Here is an 11704-nt window from a genome sequence, read left to right as displayed (position 1 = left end):
CTTAAAGTACGATTATTTAGAACTCTACTCAAATGATATTGTGTATGCAATGTTGTCAGAGGTAAAGTTCAAAACCAAGAGTTACTTCACAATATTCTAAATCATTATCACTACGTAAAGGTTCAAGTTGTAAGACACCTTTGCTTAAACACATTATTACACATAGATAATATTCAATGAAAATGTTATTAAAAAAATTCAAATGGAGGATTGTTGATGAAAAATTGTTTAAATAAAAAATCATTAGAAGAAGAAGGAGTTCTATCGACATAGAGATATGTCGGCAGAAGCCAGGAGTGCATCGAGAGAGACTCCGCCGACGTAGAAATTGACGTTGGCAAGATCGTCATGAGAAAAAAAATGTCATGAAAGGACGCACGAACGGGATGACATCAGCAAATGATTAATGCCGACACACTCTTTGTCGACATGGTTAACACGTCGGCAGTGAAAAACTACTGACGTTTGTTAACATCACAAATATCTTACTGTCGACATCGCCAAGTAAGTCAGCATCGTCTAGTACGCGACGTCGGCAGTGTTATATGATTTAATTTTTTTATTAATTAACGTAAAATCAATAAGAAATTATTTAAATTCTAAACTGAATTACAATTAACGTAAAACTAAAAAGAAATTATTAAAATACTAGATCAAATTTATATTAATATTAATTTAAATATTTTAAAAGTACACGTTCGTAGGTTTAAAAGTTACGTGAATAATAAAAAGTAAAAATGAAAACTTAAAACATAGTTCTAAGCGCCGACTCTAGTTTCTCAACTTCTGCACATTGCCTTAGCATAACTATAGCTAGTATGATCATAGGGACATGGACAAAATGTGCAAGGAGGAAAGTTGAACATTATTACGAGATGCGTCGAGAGAAATACGAGGTTGCTTCCAACAAAAACAACCCTTACTCTGGTGGTTTCAAAAAATATATTGGGAAGAGAGGAACAATAGGTATGTTTGGGGTGAGGTTTTAGGGGGAAAAGGATTAGGAAATTGGGCCAAACCGTGTTTGGTCCAAGGATTATGATAAATGGGGATTAGGGTTATCCTAATCCCTAAATAATCCTATCTTATCCTCTCTTTTACTTTTTTACAACCCTACAGTACTCTACCCAAATAACCCAATCCAAATTCTATTATTATTTTTTAAATTACTACAATCATAACCCTTCCCCCAAACACATATTATTATAACACTACTATCATAATCCCTCCCTCAAATACATACTATCATAACACTACCTTTCATATTCTTTCCCCCAAACACATAGTACCATAACACTAGCAATAATAATATTTTCCCCAAACACATATTATCATAACACTAGGATTATCATAATCCTATGATTATTATAATCTTTTTTTCCATAACACTTTCCCTCCCCAAAACGCAACCTAAATGAAAAGATTGATAACAGAATAATAAGCCATAGAAATTTTCCACTTGCATATTAAGTAAACGTGATTGATAGCTTTTTTAACAATCAATCATATTTACCTAAAATACAAGTAAGGAACTTTCTATGGCATACCTATTTGGATCTCGATCTTGTCATTTTCTGCTCCTATTTTCCGAATCAATTTTCTAAGGGTTCTTTCTGTTTGAAGCAAGCTTGTATTTCTCCCGATGCAGCTCGTAATAATGTTTAACTTTCCTCTTTACACATTCTGCCCATGTCTCTATGATTATACTAGCTACAGTCCATGTTGAACTCTTGACTGCTACTATTTGACTTTCTTTGAGCTCCTCTATAGCACATAAGCTCCTCTATAGACTTCTCATACTATTCCTTTTCTTTCTTCTCTACTTTAATATAGCAGATTGTAATTTTGGAATACACTACAAGTTTGATATAAATAATACATATAATATACATTCAAATAACTAACTGTGAGACCACATGAGGGTAATACACACATGAATTTAGCTAGAAAAAAAAGGAACAATACAATATCCAACAATAGCCACACTAGTAGAAAAAGGGCTTACGATGACAGTTAAATGTTATCATAGAAAGCTTTTGTGACAGTTATTTGCAGTCATTGGTGCGGTAGTCATGGAAAGTATTTTATGATAGTTCTACAAAACTGCCACGAAATGTGTTTTGCATGACAAAGAATAAATATCACGAATTTATTGTTTTATGACTGATTATAACGGTCATTATTTAGATTTGATGACAAATAATAAATGTCATTACTAATATTTATGACAGATAATAACTGTCATTGTTTATATTTTATAACAACGAATAAGTATCATTATTAATATTGTTTGATAGATATTAAATGTCATTATTTATCATTTATGACACTTATTAATTGTCATCATTTCACCTACCATGACTTTAATTAATTGTTAAGAAAACATTTTCGATGACAGTTTTTTTTAGATTCAAATGTCATAATTGTATTTTCAGTCCTTGTTTTTCTTGCCATATTTTTTATTGAATCCTGTTTTTCTTGTCGCCCTACTATTACACAGACCAATACAATCACAAAATATATACAACACACCCATATGGAAAGAAACAATGAACGCTTTAATATATATACACTTCTAATATCTGTATAATTGTTGGTACATATATGTTTAGGTACGAACAAGCTATTTAAATAAGTACATTTGAACCAAAATTTTGCTACCGAACCTACAAAAATGCCTATACATCAATGAATTGCCGCAAATATGGCTTCACTGCTCCAATGGATTCTGACAAAACCTAGTAAGAAAAGAAATGAAAATTTTAGAGTATGACTTTACACATCAACAAGACAACACATTCACTTTAACAAGACAACACATTCACATGCACAACACACTTCAACAACACAGCACATACACAACACATCACATACACATTTGAAAAGGTGTTTGAAGAACATGATCAGAGCTGTAAAGAAAATGTAAATATATAATGAATTCAATAGTTATAAACACAAAATAAAACTTGGAAAAGAACTCTTACTTTGAATTTAACTGTGAAGTAGTGCACCCAGCACATAGTAGAATAAATACTGCACCCTAAATCTATTTTCCCAGTTCACAATTTTTCTTTCAAGTAATTCTTTTCTATTTGCTGTATGAGCAAGCTTTCTAAGCAATAGTAACTTCTAAGCTTGGCTGTGAATTATTCTTTTCTATAACTTCTAAGCTTGGTATTGGAAATGTATAGGGTATTCAAATGGAAAGCCTTACACATACATGTCACAAAATTATGCTACTGTTTAAGTATACAATGCACAATTTCATCACTAAAAATGAAATATGCAAAATTCATCCATGTGAAAAAGGACCAAACATAATCGCAAACACCAAATTCAGCCTACAAACTCAGCTAAATTAATTACAGAACTTCACACAAAGTCCAAAACAAATAGCCAATAACAAAAATCAAAGCTAAAACACCTACAAGCATATCAATGGCTAAAAGCAAAAAAATTGATCAAATGATGTAGTAGCACAAAGTACAAAAGGAGAGAAAAGCAACCTTTAGAATGAAAATGGATTATGAAGTGTTGGGATTTGAAGTAGAAGGTTGAGAAGAACTTTTAGCGCTTGACAAGTAAAATAGAGTGTCTCATCTCGATAAATAATGTAATATAGAGACAGAAAACCAAAAGAAAGAAATGAGAATAAAGAAAATCTAAGAGTCACATAGTAAGGACGGACGGGAGGGACATTAACATGCCTTCCTCAGATTCTACGCTAGTTATAAACCCCAATGAAAAATTAACATGCCTGAAAAAATTACTCGGCCACTTGATTTTCTTATGTTTCAAATAAAATTTCAAACATTTGTTTTAATCCTTAGATATAATCACATATCTTAATTAACATTCTATGTAAAATGGACATAAGCACATATTCTAATCAATAAAACTCTTAAATGTTTTAAAACATAAATAGCCCAATAGACAACAAATGCATTTATGTTCTTGTTAAATAATTCATAAAAAGTTGCCTTGCAAAAAAAAAAAAAAATCATAAGTTTGGAGACTTGAAAACTGTAAAGAAAACCGTAGAAAACGGTAAGTAATAGTATACCATGTTAAAAAAATATGGAAAGACCAAAATCAATTGCCTTCGATTGACAGTTTTCAAAACCCAATAACAACCACAACTTAGTATAAAGATAAATGAAATGTTGAGAAGTTCAAACAAAGGTATACCTAACTGACCACAATCAGTCATTTCTCTAATATCAATGTTGAGAAGCTAATTCAAGGAGAAATTTTATAGCAAAGGTTCTCTAAACAAAGGTATTTCAATTAATGGGCATTTGTGTGATATATATAGCAATTCAGTTAATCATGAAGTTGTAGATATAGATAAGTACTTGACTAGTTTACAACAAGAAGCTGGTATAAATGGGAAAAAAAGGACTTTGACGGTTTTAAAAAAGTCTATCAAAGAGAGTAACAACTGAAAATTTGGAATGGATAGAGGATAAGCATCTTCAAAAAGATGAACAGAGAAAAAAGTTACATGTAAACAGACATTGATTCTTCTAGAGGTGGATTTTCCAGATCTTAATAGTAAATTACAAGAACGAAAACAATTCAAATCTCAAAGACTTCATACATGTGATGACAACAGATCATTCACCATCCAACATAGCATATACACAACATAGCACACAACCAGAATCCTTTAATGTCCATTTAAATAGAAGACCAACAACATATACAAGTATATAATCATATTAGCTTCAAAAACTGCATTTTACTAAGCTCTAAGATAAGGTTACCTCATCGATATTTTCCATGACAGCTGTATTTTCCTCCAGCACTGTATTTTTCATGGTAGCTCAAACATAAAAATATGTGAAAAAATATGTGACAAAATGTGACAAAATATCTTATGCTAAGCACAATATACGTGCTTCCCTACAAACTCAGCCCACTCAGACCTTATACAATCAATGTCATCCTGTGTGTAAGTACAGGGTGAATCTTTCATCGGTAGACAATAAAATGGTTCTAAATGAGTCTCATTCATAAGAAATTATACATGCATGATAGTTTTATAACTGTTATGCTTACTATGCTATGATAGAAGTACTCTTTGACAATATGATGTCATGCATGAACCGCATCACGTAATAACCACGTTCTACTACTCCTGATTGCTTAGGACACTGGAGATACACATACAAACGACTTGACCTATGTTAGAAATAGAAATTAATTTACAACTATAATAACATAGATATTCACATATCTTAACGACCCACTAATTTGGTTTTTTCTTCTTTGTTATGTTGAACGACCTACAAAAGAATATCGGAGTTTGACCTACTTAAACTACTGTCTCATAAAGAAAAAAGGAAGTAAAGCAAAAAGTAAGAATGACATACATTTCAACTACTTCAGATATATCTAGGTCAATACGATTTTTCAAAGGGTCAATCCAAAAGGCAGCACCCTTTGATCAATTTATTACAACCAAAGTTCAATGATTCCTAAATATATGTGTGAAATAATAAGACTACATCTTAGACTACTACAAGCACAATTCGAATCCTTTACTTTAGGTTATCAACATACCCGAAATTGTAAGGAATCAGTAAGAGTTGATCATAATCTGTTCTAAGTAATCGAGCAGTCAACAATTGGGCACGTTCTTCTTTAGAACTATCTTAATTAATCGACCCAACATCAAAGAACTTGTATAGATTCAAAGTTCTCAATGATTCCATATGTGTGTATAGATACCTACAAGTGCATTATAAAGACATTGAAAGAAAATAAATTTCAAACATATTTACTGAAGAGTAATACTGTAATAACATATCTTGCATTATGTACGCATCAAGGAAAACGATAGCTATTGGTTGCATAGAAGAGAATCCTTAAACGACTTATCATTATGCAACATTTTTTTTGAACCCCAAATACGTCATATGGTGTGGTAATTTGAATTGCTGACCCTATATGTTCAACCATTCGTAGTAAGAATTGTAGTGCAACTAGAGCAGTTTGAATTGGTGTAGGTGCGAATGTGGTCATATCCTTACTGAATTCCCCATAGTCCAACTACAAAAGATATTGCAATTAGGGTTAATATAAATTGTGACATGGATATCGTTGAATGGAAAATGCATTATCATTATATTGTCAGTAATGACAAGATGTCGTAGCCACAATATGTGTGAACTAACTTCCTGGGACATTTTGTACATTGCTTGATTCGATGGAATGAGAATTGCCCAATCCCCATCCACCACGACATCTACTGCGACTTTAACATTGGCACCTTCCACATCTGAATCAAATAGGGTCCCCCATGCAACAACATGATCTTTCATTTCAAACGCCAACTTGCACGAGGTTCCAACCTATTTAGAAAACTTTGTTAAATATGTATACCTTACACAAGTTTAATTACTGAATGAAGTTAAACTTTCGATTCACTAACCTTCATTTTCTCTAACGTCACACCTTCCACTTGCTCATCATCCTTCACTATGTTCATCTTTACGAATTCAAGTCAATGGTAAGGACGATATACATATAGAACATGTAACGTTATAGATTAAGGGTCTTTAGAAAACCATACCTTTATTTGTTCATTCAATTCAACAACATCCTCTACGTCTTTTTGTGATTGTAAATCATTTGATAGATCTTCAAAATTGTTCAGATTTTCAGCCCCTTCCATGGATGATTTTTCTTTAGAACCCATACCTGGTTCTTCTTTTAATTCTCCCAGGCAATCATCCTTTTCTTTCATTTTCAACAGTTCGTCCTTAAACTCTTTTATTCTTTTCGCCATTAAATCGTGTTCTATGTGACCTTCTCATCCTCTTTTGCATTTGTTTTTGGTTGTGTCGCGGTATGGAAGTACTTTTTCTTCGTGACATACTTCCCCACACCGCAGACTATTCCAGGACGATCCTTACCACCTAAAGCCCTTGTTAGAATATCTTCCTCATCGAAGGCATTAGTTGTCTTTTGGGTGTCTACGAGTTCATCCTACAAAAGTGGAAAGAATGGAAAGTTAAAGAATGTGGCAGAAGAGTAACTATAACACAATAAGATCTTAGAGTAACTATATAACACAATAAGAACATAGAATGTGGTAGAAAATCACTTTGATCTAGAATGTGGCAGAAGTTTCATAATTTGCTAACCTCTCTAATTAGAATTACATAAAAATCTATAGCCACCCTCTTAAACGAATAACAACACTACTAAATACTCTTAGTTTACCAACTCTATATAATCCTACAACAGCTTATAGAAGAAGAAAAATATATAAAGAAAATCAGCTTACCAACTCCTCTATAAGATTCGCGTATCCCTTCCTAGAGGTTTTGTGGTTATACTTATGTTGCTTCCACTTCTCCTTCCCGTTTTCACTCTTTTTCTTTACATTTCATTATACAAATTTAATCAATTAGCATATGGAGCTTATAAAATTGCAATTCAAGTTTAAAAAAGGATTGAAATCGTGATACTTACTTTGAAGTCTTCCTTCAACAAAGATGCAACAAACTCAGTCCAATGTTGTTGTTCTATGAATGAGTACTCATTTGGCAGGAATTTCAATTTTTCAACATTGTCCAAAAATGGCAAGACATATGTTGTAGTCAATCTATACTTGAATTAACGAAAGCATATGCCAGCGTTCTGGATGATAGTCTTCTTTGATCGAGGGTCTACCACAAATTCGGCCTACATAATATTCACATAACATGTTACATAGTAATGGAAATGGATAGTTTACCAAACTTGAAATTTTGATGGCGATTGTTACCTTTATTAGTTCAAAGATTTTGTCCTTTATTTCTTTTGGCACCATAGGCCAATCAGAGTATGTAATGGGAACATGGAACCTTACAGTTGTTCTTATGAAACTCTTTAGTTTCATTGCATTTTGACCAATTGGTTGACCCAACTCGTTGTACTCAATCACTAATCTTTGACCTTCACTCCTAACACAAGTTATTTCCTTCATTTCAGTTGGACCACATTTTCTTTTTTAAGTACTACTTTCTCCTCTTTTGTTCGGTGTAGCAACACTACAAAAAGGGGAGGGACTCCTGACGTAATAAAACATCGGGGAAAATGATAAAAACGTTAGAAAAAGATATCCCAATGTCGTTTCCTACGTCGAAACCATCATCAAAAGAAATGCGTCGGAAGAAGTATTCCCAACGCATCACCAACAAGGCATCGAGAATAACTTTATCCTGATGTTTGATTTACCGATGCGTGTCAAGCATCGAGAATAGTAATTCTCGACGTTATCATTTCTGACGTCCCTTTGTGCGTTGAGAATGATTACTTCCGACGTACTTACAGTCGATATCAGATGTGCTCGAGAAAAACTATCCTCGACATGTCGTGTGCAACCTATTTCCAACGTTGTTTGCATTAGAAATTTTTTATATTATTTTTTAATATTTAAATATTTATCTTTTTCCTAAAATATTTTCCTCAAACAAGTTCTCTATTTTGTGAAATAATCACATTCGTTTTGGATTAAATTAAAGAAAATTCAAAATAAATTAGTAAATTACGAAATATAAACACAAATTGAACAAAAAATTAATATTGATAATACGAAGAAGTTCAAAAAACATAATAGCATTCATAATACAAAAAATATAGTATTCAAAATACAAACAAGCGCAAAAAAAGTCATATGTCTCCTAACGAGCCTTGTACGTGCCATTCTGTCTAGCAACTTTGTTCGTCCGTAATTGCTCCTACATGAAAACAATTATATTATTTAGTTCTTATACATATTAAAAGTTGAAATCATAATTAATCATGACAAATAGTTCAATTGTTCACTTGAAATGCATAGTTCATGTAGTGGTCGCAGAAGAAGTGTCAATCCTTATCACGTCCCACCAATAGGTTGGGTGGGTTGGCACGAGCACTAGTAGAAATTTGGCTTTTAATGATGCAAAATTTGTGTCATGAAGAGTTTCAACGGTATAATTTTTGCGTCATTGAAGCCCTTGTCAAGAAAGGCTATTTAACGACACTTCCAAAAATGTGTCGTTAAATATGCTTAGATGACACCATAATTGTGTTCTTAATACCTTTACCTTGACGCAATAAATATGTCACCGTTATCTATAACTTGAAACCAATATTTTGTCATCAATACCCTTACATTGACACTTTAAATGTGTCACCATTATCTATACCTTGACATTAATATATTGTCATTAATACTCTTTCATTGACGCTTTAAATGAGTTATCGTTATCTATCACTTGACACAAATATAATGTCAATAATATCTTTATATTGATGCTTTAAATGTTTCACCTTTATCTATAACTCGACTCCAATTTATTGTCATCTTTAAACATTTCACTACACATAATTCTTGTAAGAAATGTGATTTGATGAGACTGTTTCTGTTTAACAAAGGCTTATATGTCGACACTTGTTTGGAGTCGTTATTTTTTAATTCACAACACATTTTCCTGTCATATATTTCTACTATACAAAAAGTTAAATACATGATGCAATATTACCAACATATGTTTAGAAAGATTTTTATATAGATAATAAAAAATGTAAACTACATTGTCGGTAAAGGTTTTACAATAATCCAAAAAATAATTTAACTATAATACATGTATGTGTGACCTAATCTAATCAAACTAACGCATAAATGGACTTGATCGATCTCATGGTCCACAGATTCGTCTACCTACAAATTTATCGAAAATAAAGATTAGTTAACATTTATTGGGTAAATGCATAAGTATAGGCATAAACATTAAGTACATGCCAAACAAATTTCACCATCTTAATAAGCACACAAATGAACAAATGAACTTTTCGAAACAAGCCAGGTAAAAGTAAAAGATGAATAAGGGACCCAAATTTGAAAAAAAAAAAAACATTGACTACATAAGCATAAGCATAAGTATAGCCTATAAGTGTTACAAATGTAAGTTTCAATTCAATCTTTAAGGTCCCATATGAACAAAAAGAACCAACTTAGCTATACAAAACATGCTTCAGGTAATGCTACTTTGGAAATCACAGATTATTAAGCTTAAACATAAACTCCCCCCTCCCCCACACACACATAAATGCACTTTAATCTTAAACTTAATTTAGAAACTATACTCTATAAATACGTCAAAACTCAACATCATATAAGAGCCACGTGGATTGAAAAGTGATATAAGAGAACATACCTTGAGGTTTTTCAAGCCTTGGTTAATTAAAAAAACACACACAATTTGTCAAATGTCACTTGCATTAATACAATTAAATTCTAAATAAAACTTTACAAAAAAATCAATATAATTCACAACATAACCATCTAAAAGCTATAAATGTAAATGATAAGGAATCTAAAACTTACTATCAAAACTGTGGCATATATATAGAAATCAATCAATGTTGTCACTATCCAATTACTGCAAATGGATTATAATTAAACTTGTTAATCTTTAAATGAAAAAAAAAAACGAATAAAGTATAATATTAGCTGATGAGAATATACTCTGTCATCTACAAGAAAAAATGTAAATAGTTCAATATCAAGAATATATTCTCTGCATTTACACATTAGACCAATTCTACTCTCTCAGGAACGCTACTAAGCATCGCCTTCAGCTCCTGAAAAATAATGAAATAAGTAAAATCAAATGACATGGGTTATGCAAAGTAAACAAATTTATAAAGAAACTTCATTCATTAACAGTTATGTTGGAGTTCTGAATATCTTTGACTAAATATCTTTGATTAATAAATTAATTAGAAGATGAGATATTTAAGAGATAAAAGATTCCTACTATTCTAGGAATCTTGTTGAGAAAAGAAGATTTATACATATAATATATATGTGTATAAATAGGACGTTACGTGGTTGTTACGCGTGTGACGAAAATTAGAAAAACATAAGATTAAGAAAATCGTTCACATCAGGGCCAACCGCTGAAGCTACAAGGTTCCAAAGGTACGATGATCTTATGTCTATGAGGTCGTCATGTTGATCGTAGTAACAATAATTAATGAGTAATAGATGAAACAATGATTGGTATGATCACAGAGATCTTTAGAGGGATCTAAAGACGTTGTCAAAGATATTCACGCATGTGTTCAGGGAGAGCCTAAAGCTAGATATCGTGAAGATAAGTAATTCATGGGAAGTCTAGAGTCTGATGTCAAGACGCATGTTATTAAGTTATATTATTGAACAGAGTACCATATGCTGTATCGATGTATATTGACTCAAGTGAATATTAATAAAGATTACTCATCAGGGCTGTACGCAGCTCCCCAGACGTAGGCAATACTAGCCGAACTGGGTTAACAAAGTTTCATGTGTTATTCTCTTCTGTTGTCCCTTTAGCTATTACAACAGTTATTAGCTTTAGTATTAACTGAAAACTTAATTGATTATCTTGCTGTTTTTCAATTGGTATCAGAGTGGGTTATTAGATCATGGAGATAATCAGAGAAGGACCATCAGCTTCTCGTCCTTCTGTATTAGAAGCCTCGCATGATATTTTTCATTAAAACCTTGGATGGAAATTCATGGAGAGCACTTGATGGTGGTTATGAACCTCCAGTGGTCACTGTGAATGGAGTATCATTGCCAAAACCAGAAGTTGACTAGACAGATGCTGAAGAATAAGCTTCAGTTGGAAATGCAAGAGCCATAAATGCTATTTTCAATGGTGTCGATTTAAACGTGTTC

This window comes from Cucumis melo, chromosome 5 (assembly GCF_025177605.1).
Source record: "Cucumis melo cultivar AY chromosome 5, USDA_Cmelo_AY_1.0, whole genome shotgun sequence".
NCBI classification, from domain to species: Eukaryota; Viridiplantae; Streptophyta; class Magnoliopsida; order Cucurbitales; family Cucurbitaceae; genus Cucumis; species Cucumis melo.
This window is presented reverse-complemented; position numbering follows the sequence as displayed.